Source organism: Otolemur garnettii, unplaced genomic scaffold, assembly GCF_000181295.1.
Source record: "Otolemur garnettii isolate 467f Iridium unplaced genomic scaffold, OtoGar3 scaffold00002, whole genome shotgun sequence".
NCBI classification, from domain to species: Eukaryota; Metazoa; Chordata; class Mammalia; order Primates; family Galagidae; genus Otolemur; species Otolemur garnettii.
This window is the reverse complement of record NW_003852397.1, coordinates 2682516-2694101: the sequence shown is the minus strand read 5'-3', so window position 1 is coordinate 2694101 and position 11586 is coordinate 2682516.

Genomic DNA, 11586 nt, shown 5'->3' with positions numbered 1-11586 from the left:
TGTCCATAGCTCATTCACAGTATATCCCCAAGACCTAGCACAGAAGTTGTTGTGTGAGAGTTGCTGAACAAACATGTGTTCAGTGAGTAATGGAAGCTCTCCAGGGAAGCCCCAGAATGATAAGATCACAGACAATGGGACGCTGGAGCCTGAATGCACCTTAGGGATTAGCAGTCTGGGTTCCTCGTTCTAGGAGGGCTGTCTGGAAAGTACGCAGCCAGGGCCATCTCTGTTTTTCATATTACATGTCTTGATACTTTCATATAGTCATATGAAAAAGATGTCATATAAATGAGGACACCAAGGTCCAAAGCAGTGTAGTGATTTGTCCAGAGTCACAGCCCATTAGTGGTGGAGTTGGTGAGAATATCCTTCCTTACAAGCCACCCTAGGGGGAAAGCAGGTCAGTAAAGCCGAGCCTCATACTGCATAAGTGCCTTCCTTTGAAGGCCTCATAGCTGTTGCTCTCACTACAGGGAGTGAGGAGTTCTAGAGGTGACAGTGGTGTCTTCAGGAACAAAAACAGGCATCAGAAATTACCACAAGCAAAGCGAGAGTTGAAGCTATCATCAGGCCCTGCTCAGTTCTAGGAGGCTGAAGAACCTTTCAGGCTGACCCGAGAGACCAAAGGGGGTCATGTTGCGAGCCCTGCCTCCCAGTGGCTCCCTGCTGTGGCGGGAGGACTCAGGCTCTGGAGTGAGAAAAGCCTGTCCACCTAGAAACTCCAGAAGCCCCTGACATGTGTCCCAGGTGGCTAAACCAAAGCTCCAGGGTTGATTCCAATTACCCACTAGTCCCGGCTTATATCACTTCTCTGTCAGGGTTTATTCTGGCTGTTGCTGGGAAGTGGTTCTTCCTGGGTTTCTCCACAGTTCAAACCACTGTTTGTATCATAAAGCCTCTGATAAAGCACTCACATCTTTCTAAACAGTTAGAGGTTATAAGATTCTAGGACATTTCAGTGACTGCTTGATATTGCCTTGAGAGTTTTAAGGCTTGGTCCAGGCCCAGGGTGGGAAATGGACTTACTCCTGCCTGCGGATTCCTAGATGTTAATGTTGGCTGCTTGTCACCAGGCCTTCCTAGTAGACTCAGTGTGTGACATATGGGCTTCACAGGACAAAATGGATGACAAGGTTGAAAGTGAATGATGAGTGTGGCTTGTGGACCCTTTTTCACCCAGGAAGCTCCAGGACAGTTCTTCTAGAAAGGAATCTATCAGGAGATCAAATAGCTGAAAGGGAGTCTCCTGAACAGGAATTGTTATTTGATTTACACCCTACTTGGAAGTGAATCTCCTCCCAGCGTGGGAGGGGGGTCTCTGAACATCCTGATCCGGGGTGGCCCCAAACAGGCCACCCGCACTTCCCCTGGCACTGAGTTGTTAATTCGAGTTACAGCCGAAGTGCAGAGTCCTGGAGCAGGAAAAGGCACATTCCTGGCAGCCAGGGACTGCAGAGTTTCTTCTACAAACTAATTAGACTGAGCAGTGGTGGAGTGATTGTTAATCTCCATTTTATAGATCAGGAGACAAAGGCACTGAGAGGCCAGGCAAGGCGTCCTTAGCCACAGGCTGAGTCAGCAGTAAAACTGGACCCAAGACCCAGCCTCATGCCCCCTGGGCTGGCATTCTGCTCTGGCAGGGGCTCTGGGGTCTGCCCGGAAACGCTTCCTGCTTTATCCACTGCAATAGTTCTTTTCAGGACATTTATTTGTCTTGAAATTCTTGCCCTAACAGGCTGTTGCTCTGCCCAGCCTTCTGCAGCCCCCTCGACACCACCCCCCACTGGCCTGCGGGCTGTCCAGATTTGTCCCAGCAGAAGTCCCCCCACGTGCTCCAGTGCAGCCATTGAGGTGAGCCTCCCACCCTTGGCCGTGGCTGTGATGGCACCTTCCCCACACACGGTGGGTCATGTTCTTCCTCATGGCTTTGGCTGCTCCTGCTAGTCTGTTGTTACTCAGCTTTGGCAGCGCCTCTGTCCACACCTGTGCCTTCCACTCCTTGCCTGCAAAACCTTCTTCCCAGACCATCCAGCCTCCTTCAGGAATCCCAGTCCCTGCCCAGCCTTCCAAGAACTCCTAAGCTTTCCCTCTCTCAGATGCCTGTTTAGACTCATTGAGTCAACACAGCCACCGTGTGCTCACAGAGGTGACTTGTCCTCACCTCTCACCAATCCTCAAATTTACATTTCAGGAGATGTGGCAGGCAGAGTTCTCAGATGGACCCAAGATCTCTGCAATCCCATTGTGTGCACGCTCTGTGAATATGATGGGCTTTATTCCCAGGAACAGGTGATATTTTATGGCACGGTGACCCTATGAAGGAGAGGTTAGCTTGGTGGGCCTGACCTAGTCATTATGACGACTTCAGTCTTGTGCCCACAGGGAACTAAATTCTATTAACAACAAAGAAGTGGATTATTTCCCCAATGCTTCCAAATAATAATGTCGTTGGGCCAACGCCTTGATTTCAACCTTGTGATGCCCAGAGCAGAGGACCCGCCACACTGATCTAGACAAAAGACTTACAGAACTATGAACCAATAAATGGGTGTTGTTTTAAGCTACCCCAGAAAATTAATAGGTGAATATTTAATCACATTGCAATGTGGAATTTTCTATGTTTATCCTGGTATCACATCTTGGATGAAGGGTTGCAGTGACACTTGGGTGGCCTTTCAGATTACATACTCCCGGCAAATATAGCACTGGCCACCTGGGTCACTCCGAACATGAGTCAGTAGCAAGTAGGATTTTTGGCTTGAAGGCAAAGATGAACTTGACCTTCTTGCTTGTGAAGGGGTTTCTAATTAGCTAGCCTAACATCAAGGAAGGAGAAGATGGGAGAAGAAGTTTTACCTAGAATGCTAGGTAAAACTCAAGAGAAGGGAAATCGTGTCCAACCAGTGAAAAAAACACATCCCAGAAGGGGTGGCATTTGACATGAATTTGGGTCTGAGTAGGGTTTATTCCAGGGAGGAAGGCTGGGAACTTAAGAGCAAGTCAGAGAGACAGTGTGCCGCTCAGCTGTACAGGGTGCAGGACACTTGACAGACACACCGGGATACTATGACATAAAGGGAAACAAATCCCCGTCCACGTGTTAAGGCTCTTGACTGGTAGGCAGCAGTATGTTTGGGTTATTGGGTAAGGAATGAGAGGCCGTGGGGAGTTTGGAGACTGGAGCTGGACAGAATCAAGGTGAACTGAGCGTGTAGGGTGGATAAAAGGCAGGTAGGAGATGAGTTTATGTGCAGACCATGAGATTAGGACAGGCAGAATTAATCAGGGCCTGCTTGTAGCTCCGGCAGTGGGGACAAAAAGGAGACACATTCCACGGCCAGCAGGACCCTTCCAGTGAGCAACAGACTGAGTCTGGGCACGGGCCTACGGTCAGTCCTGGCCAGCCAAACATCCCAGCGTCTGCTTTCCCTGGTCATCTCTGCCAGGTGCACCTAAAAGGCAAGAACCACTGCATCTGAGGAGGTGAGGCCAACCGTGATACTCGGCAGTGCCCGTGAATCCCCGAGGGAGGCGTGGCTGGAGACTGGCAGGCTCTGGAAGGAGACAAGTGGCACCACGCTGCAGCCACAGGGTCTTTGGCAAAGAATGACTTTAAGTCCTTGTTTTGCTCATAGGTGGCAAATTTTAAAAAGGAAACGGCTCTGTGCATTTCTCCTCTGAACTACCAGGAAAACTTCACCTCGTGCCGGTATCTGTACATTAACCCGCACACTCACTCCTCCGGCCCAGATGCTTCTCACAATGACAAACCGGGAGAAACAGTGATCCCTGCAAATGTTTAGTCGGGTTGTCCTTGAAGACAACTTGGTAGCCATAAAGTAGTCCTTTGGGCTACTCCTTTGGCCCTGGGTCCCTGTGGCTCCCTCCCGGGCTGACTGCAGGAGCTCTGGTTGCCACTCCCTGGCGGCGACTGTGTAGGGTGGGCGGCACACAATGTTGCCTTTGTTCAACCACCACCAGACCAGTCCAGGGCAGACTAGGCCAACAGGGCTGTTCCCCCTTCCCCTTTGGTTCTGGGTAAGCACACATCTTCCACCCTTACTTTAAAGGCAGACAATTTGTTTTTATCATTTGCCAACACAGCTGAGGATGATTATTAATTAATCAAAAACACTGACTTTTAACTTCCCACGCTCTCTCCAGAGATGCTCCAGTGACAGCTTGCATCTGGACTTCAGAGCTGTTTAGATAGAAGTGGGCACCGTGCAGCAAAGACTTGTTTTTTTCTGGTTTATTCTTTTTCAAACACAACTCTCGCTTAATCCTATTTAGCCAGTAAACTTGATTTTTAAGGTGGTCTCATTTGGTGGGGTTTCTGTTGCTCTTTTTATACGGCTTCTTTTGAAACCAGAAATGCTGTGTCAGGGTTTCACAAAAAGGAAAATAAGTTCAGAGCACATTTTCTGTTCATCAAAAGCTCAAAGCAAAGCACAGCAGCAGCAGGGCTCCAAGAATGATGAAACGCCATTGTCTTCCTCTGTGGCAGTCTCAGGCTCTGCAGTCCCCTCAGCACTCAATACCCAGCAGCTCCCCAGAGCATGTTTGAAATGCGACATTTGAAAGATCTCAATGGAGGATTACCTGATTCAGTCATCTGAGGTTGAGGCCACCGCATCCCTTTCCCCTCTTTCTGAATTGGTGCTGCTGGGCAGCCACCTTCAGCATAAGGAGAGGAGGAAGACAGCCCGCTCAGAGCTGAATGGCCACTCTCCAAAGTGAGACGCATTGGTCCTTGCTGGCTTCACCACTCACAGAGGCGAGAATAAGAACTCTGATGGCTCTGGGGCTGCACATTCTGATAAAAGATTTTAAGCAAAACCCAATTTAGGAGGAAAGCATGCTTCACTCCCATTTAGCCAGGGCCACGTCTTCAGAATGTCAAGTACCTGGAAGGGGTGCATTGCCTTGTAAACGCAGAGTTCCAAACTCTGGAAAAATGTGTTGGGAAGTGTGGAGGGACCCCTTAAGGCATTGGCATGCTTTGCCTCCATTTCTCCCCCATCTTCGGGTAACATGTGCCCCCGGACTCTTCCCGGCAGCCCCTCTAGCTGTCCAGCTAGTACTCAAGCCACCGAGGCTTTACCTCTTGTCTTTGTCCTCCTGCCTCCTGCCACCTGCCTCGGCTCCCCTGTCCGTGTTCATTAGCATCTCCATGGGAGGAGCATGAGGGAAATAAAAGGAGACACACACTCCCTGGTCACGGTCCATTTGCCTCTGGTCAGCAGCTCTGGTAAAAGGCAGAAGAGGGGCTCAGCGCCTATAGCTCAAGCGGCTAATTCTCCAGCCTCATACACCAGAGCTAGTGGGTTCGAATCCAACCCGGGCCTGCCCAAAAAAAAAAGAAAGAAAAGAAAAGAAGAGAAATAGCTGGGCATTGTGGCGGATGCCTGTAGTCCCAGCTACTCGGGAGGCTGAAGCAAAAGAATCACTTAAGCCTAGGAGTTGGAGGTTGCTGTGAGCTTTGATGCCATGGCACTCTACCCAGGGTGACAGCTTGAGGCTCTGTCTCAAAAAAGAAAAAAAAGGCAGAAGAGGAAGTGATTGGCTAAGACTTTAGATATGGTTTGAGGATCGTCTGTTTGATTTATTTATTCATGATTACCTGCCCCATGAGCTGAAGATAATGGGGAGTTATCTTTATTGTGTGTTTTTGGAGGAAATTAAAAACAAAATTTAGCTATTTCTTAGGTGGGTGTTATGGGGGGGTTCTTGTAGACCCAGTTACTTGGGAGACTGAGGCAAGAGGATCACCTGTGCCCAAGAGTTGGAGGTTGCTGTGAGCTAGGATGCCATGGTACTACCCAGAGGACACTGTCTCAAAAAAAAAAAAATTCAGCCATTTCTAAGAGCTGGTCAAAATAACTTGATGAGCTACAGGTAGCATAGCTGGGTACCTTATACCTTAGAGACCTAAAACTGGAGAAGCAGCTAGAAATAGTTAAATATCCACTCTGCTGTTTAACTCCCTGAAGCCAACTGTCTCTGTAAAGGGAGAATTTCCTATCTCTAGTTAAGCAGGGAAAGAACTTAACCCACTCTGGGGTTAATAAGTGTCCCTGGGCAGCTCCACAGTTCCTCTGAATGGGTGGGAAGCAGAAATTGAACAGATAAGTGAGGTCTTTGCTTAGAAGGAATAGGAAACAATGAGAATTAATTTAAGTCAAAAAGGTCAATTTATTAGAGACCTAGCAAGTGGATCTCATGGGAACTAAGGGTGGGCAGAGAGTTGGAGGGCTTTTGAGATTCTGCTCCCCCTTTCACCTTAAAAAATCCTCTCTATCCTCTTCAATCCTCTCATTTAAATGGTAGCCCTTCCCCTGCCCTCCCCCTCTCTATACACAGGGTAAGGGAAACACAGCTGATTTAGGGTCCCAAATTTCTATTTTTATAGAACCAACCACAAAGGAACAGAGAGAATGATTCTTTTTTTGGTAGAGTTTAAAATTCTCAAGAGAGCTTAAGTCAAGCATCTACCTGTGGCCCAATCAGCTGATGGGAGGGCAGGGTCATGGGTGCAGACATGGCTGTGGGATCAGAGGTAGTGCTCGGAACAAGTGTGTGGGGGATGAGGTAAGCCCACTCCAATGTTTAGTAACCCAATGAAAGAAAGAGACTAGGAACCTGCTCCCCTCATGTCAGGAGACAAAACCTACACATGTCAGGAGACAATTAAACTCATGGAGTGCCAATTATTGGAGAGGAGAAAACTCTTGGGGAAATACTCAAATGGCCCATCTTCAGGAGACTAGATCAGTACATCTAGGATGTGTGTAAAATGGAACACACAGCAATAAAAATGAATGTGTTACAGTTACACATTTCAGTATGGATAAGTCTCAAAAGTATAATGATGCGTGAAAAAAGCAAGTCACCGAAAAATACATACCAGATGATTTTACTGAAACATGCAAAATTGAACAACATAATATTTAGGCATATGCATGTATGTTATACAACCATAAAGAAAAACAAGAGAATGATAGACTAAATTCAGTTACATGTGAGGTCAGGAAGAAAAATTTGATCAAGAAGAGAGAAACACAGAACTTCTATGCTTGGTAAAATTGTTTCTTAAGCTGAGTGGTAGATTTGATGACATTATTTTTTATTATTGAATCTTTACTTATGTACTTTTTTTAGCTTATATGATATAGTTTGTAATTTTTGGAAAAATAAATTAATGCCATTAAGCAAGGGTTCAGTCTCATGAAACCATTTCCCTGTCCTGAGTGATGGCCAACTGTGTGTGTTCACTTGGCTGGGAGGTGACAATAATTCTGTTCATCAAATGATTTCCTGGCTTCTGTCCATCTGACAAGTACCCTGACAAGGAAAGCGGCCAGGATGGTCTGTTATCACTGTGGGCAGAAGAGGACCGGAGGCATAACCATGCTTGGTAGGGGGGTGGGTCTTCCAGCCTAAAGTCGAATTGTAGCAATTACCCATCTCCATTCCCAGCTCAAATATCCCAACTATCTCCAGCCAAGAAAGCTAGTGAGCTGCTCAGCATTTTCATCAAAACACAATTACAGAGGGTTTGGCAGTTTCTTAAAAGGTTAGACACAAAACTACCTTATGATCCAAAACTACCTTATGATCCAGCAGTTCTATCCTTACATATATATCCAAAGGAATTGAAACCAGAGATTTGAGCAGGTATCTGTATATCATCATTCATAGCAGCCTTATTCACAATAGTCAAAAGTTAGATATAACCCAAGTAACCATCAACAGATGAGTGTATAAACAAAAGTAGTGTATCTATACAGTGGAATATTATTCATGCATAAAAAGGAATAAAATTCTGATGCATGCTATAGACATGGATAGACCTTGAAAATATTATACTTAGTGAAATAAGACAGATACAAAAGGACCAACATTGTATAATTCCACTTATATGAGGTCCATAGAGTAGGGAAATTCAGAAACAGAGGAAGTAGTTACCTGGGTTGCTAAGGGATTGGGAAAGAGGGTGTTATTGTTGAATGCATGCAGACTGTTGGGAATGATAAAAAAGTTTGGGGTACAGATAGTTTGGGAGAACAATGTTCTGTAACTACTACCGGGTAAGAATACAGAACACTGAACTGTATTTTTACAAATGGTAAAAATGATAAGCATTATGTATATTTTAGTACAATTAAAAAGAAACACAATTTCAGAGTACTTTGAAGGACACAGCTGGATGGAGGAAAATGGCACTGGGGGGAGGAAGATGAATGCATGGTATCCTTTTCCTTTCTGAGGTTTCTTCCTAAATTGTCTTTGCTAATTCCCCCCCAAAGTATCAAAATATCAGTTTATTTTCAGTCCAGTCCTGCAGTCTGGGAATATTATTTCCAGCAATATTTTCAGTGCAAACAGAATGAGAACACCTGAGTGCCTCGTGGAGTTTAATATCATGGCGTCTCACTGGTGGCAAGTTGGAGAGGCCCTGGGTACAGGCTAAGCACGTGCTTGGCTTTCCTCTGTCCCGGATGGCAGGCCAGAGGTGGGGCGAGGTCTGAGGGCTCCTTCAGAGTTGGGTCAGGCAGCTGCAATCTGCATCCCCAGCTAGTGAAGGCTGCCTTCAGTGGTCTGTTGTCTTCCAATGTTTCAGAGGAAGAGAAAGAGAAGGGAAAATGTATTTGATCAGGTACATCTTCTGTTTTCTTTTAGTTTGCTTGGACCACTGGTTTTCAATCTTCCTAATGCCGCAATGTATTTTCATTGTTAAAAAGGGGTTGCGACCCAGAGGTTGAGAACCGCTGGCTTAGACCAATCAGTTGCTTCTGACGTAAAGACTGTCCTGTCTTTGTTTATACAGGCAAAGATTATCCTCAGATCCACAGAATAAGTGAGAGGAAGGGGTCGGGACTGGGTGGGTCAGGAGTTTGGTTCATAACAATGACGGCTGGAGTTGGCCTAAGCCAGAAAGGGTCCTTTACAGAGTGGAGGGTATGGAGCAACCCGGCCTCGTGCAAGAGTCAGGGCACATTGTGACCTCCCTGGGCACTTGCAGCTGTGGCCTCTGTGGGTCCCTCCCACTATACTAATAGTAATAGAAAATCATTTTTAATGTAATTTAAAATATGTCAACATTTTTTTCTCCTAGGCCAAAATTTAATTTATTTTTGTGGACCCTAAAGATTTCACTTTTTTTGATGTGGGGAAAAAATTAAATTAGTTTTGTAGGCTTCTGTAAGTATCAAGGGCCCTGGGTACCAGTGTCTGTATGGGTATATCAGCCATGGGATGGACTGGGATATACCGTCCTGTATCTCCCCCTATACAGCTCATTCTCCTGGGATAGGAAGACTCTTTGAGACCATCTTGTGCTGCCTCTCATGCCAGCAGGACAGGAATCTCACCAAGGCCTCCTTGACATGGGATCATGCGTCTCTACCTTCAGGAGGACCCAAGCAGCGCTTGCTGTCTGCCCCCACTCTACGTGTGAAAGCGAGTTCTCAGGATTGAGCTTCGGACTAAAATCTGCATGCTTGTATCTTTCACCAACTGCTTCAAATTCTGCCCAACTGGAACAGCACAGAGCAAGGTTTAAGTCCGTGAAGATAGCCATTACGTGTCATTGTTACCCCTCAGTGGAAATTTTCTGCTCCAGATTAAGCATCCCAAGGTCTTGCGATGGAGTTTGTACACCCCTCACCCTGCTGAGGGCCGTTCTCCGGACAAAGGTCAGCGTGCCCCCGGATGTGATCTGACCTGACTACAACTGTTACCTCTGTGCAGTATCATCCTCCTACCAGTGTCACTTGGGAGCAGGCAGGTCACATAGTTGGCACACGCTAACCTTGTGATCAGTGAAGCCCTAGTTCTTTTTCTTTCTCCTCCCAGACTGAAGGCAAGCCAGTCCCTCTCCATCTCCGTCAGCTGCTGGTTTTTTCAGCATGGAGGCTCAGTGTGACTTCTTTGACTTGGCTCGCTGCACTCATGTCAAGACCTGTACTCTGTCATCCAGGATAGAGGGTGTCCTTCTGTGGATTTGATAGACATGCTTTCTTTGTCTTTATCCTGGAGCACCAGAGACCAAAAATTCTACTTTTCAAAGTTGTTAGCAGGTTTGTTCCTATTACTGAAAGTCGGGTCTGAACCTTGAAATGGTTGAAACTCCATTTGGGGTTTCTAAATGATTTTTATGCATTCTAGGAAGAGGGAAAGTAGCCAATGAAGGTTAATTTGTCCTTTTTTTTTTCCTTTTTGGAAGGAGCCCCTTTGATGACTGTTTTCTGGTTTGTTTATACATCATCAAGTGTAAGGCTAAGAGTCATGGGACAAACTTGCAGGACAGATGACCCATCCTGGCCACGCTGTGGAGACCACTGCTTTGCTGAGGGGTAGCTAGGAAAAGATGATGATGAGGAAGGCCAGTAGCAGCTTGTGGGCGGGCACGTGCATACCTCACTTCTTCAGCTCTGTGCCCCCCTTTCACTTGGTTAGAGCCCCCAGTAGATGCTGTTAAACTGATGCCTGGCCAGGCGCGGTGGCTCACGCCTGTAATCCCAGCACTTTGGGAGGCCTAGGTGGGCAGATCACCTGAGCTCACAAATTCGAGACCAGCCTGAGCTACAGTGAGACCCCCATCTCTAAAAATAGCTGGGCATTGTGGCAAGCTCCTATAATTCCAGCTACACAGGAGGCTGAGGCAAGAGAATTGCTGGAGCCCAAGAGTTAGAGGTTGCTGTGAGCTGTGATGGCATGGCACTCTACCCAGGGTGACAGAGTGATCAAAAAATACATGAATAAATACATAAACAAACAAGCCGATATCTGTGTTCCCTGTGCTTTAAGGAAGCACCTGTTGCCTGTCCTGGAGGCTCTGCAAGGAAGGGGGACCATGGGACGTCCAGGTTCATGAGCCATTGCTGGCAGTGCCCTGGCAGGGACGGAGACACTGTCTGCTGACCAACTAACATGCCTTAGGCGTGGATTCATCTCTGGGGTATTCAACCAGCCCGACATCCCTTTACCTACATGGTTGTCATCCTACCCATTTGCCTACATCTTTACTTGGCATGGATTTTTGAGGATTTCTTTTTAATTACAAAGTTAATCTGTGCTCCTTATAAGAATATAAATGAAGCAGAAGTACATTGGAAGGATTTTGTGAAATGTGGTGTTAAAGTCACATTTTAGCACATGTGCGTTTTAACTCCAGGCCTGTGTCATTTGCCAGGTCTCTTTGACAGTGGGGCTCTGGAGAGCTTAGGCGCTGACTACCTTGTCTGAGTCCTGGCTCCCAGCTCCAGGGGCTACTCTTGAGGGCCATTGCCACAAGCATCCTGAATTGCTGGAGAGGCTCAAACTAGCAGGAGAATCACATTTGCTTTTAAGTTCCTAGAAGTGATATTGTCACTTGGCAGTAGCATTGAGGACCAAGCTTGAGACTTAAGAGTGGGACTGAAAATAGCATTTAGAAGAATATTCTGTGAGTATATATGGGAAAATGTTGACTTTTAAATCCCACACATAGAGTGGTAGACTCATGTATGTTTTCCCTATTCCTTTGCAAAAAGTATCCTGGTTTTTCTTGAGGAACCACCTTCTGCCTTATTAAGCCCA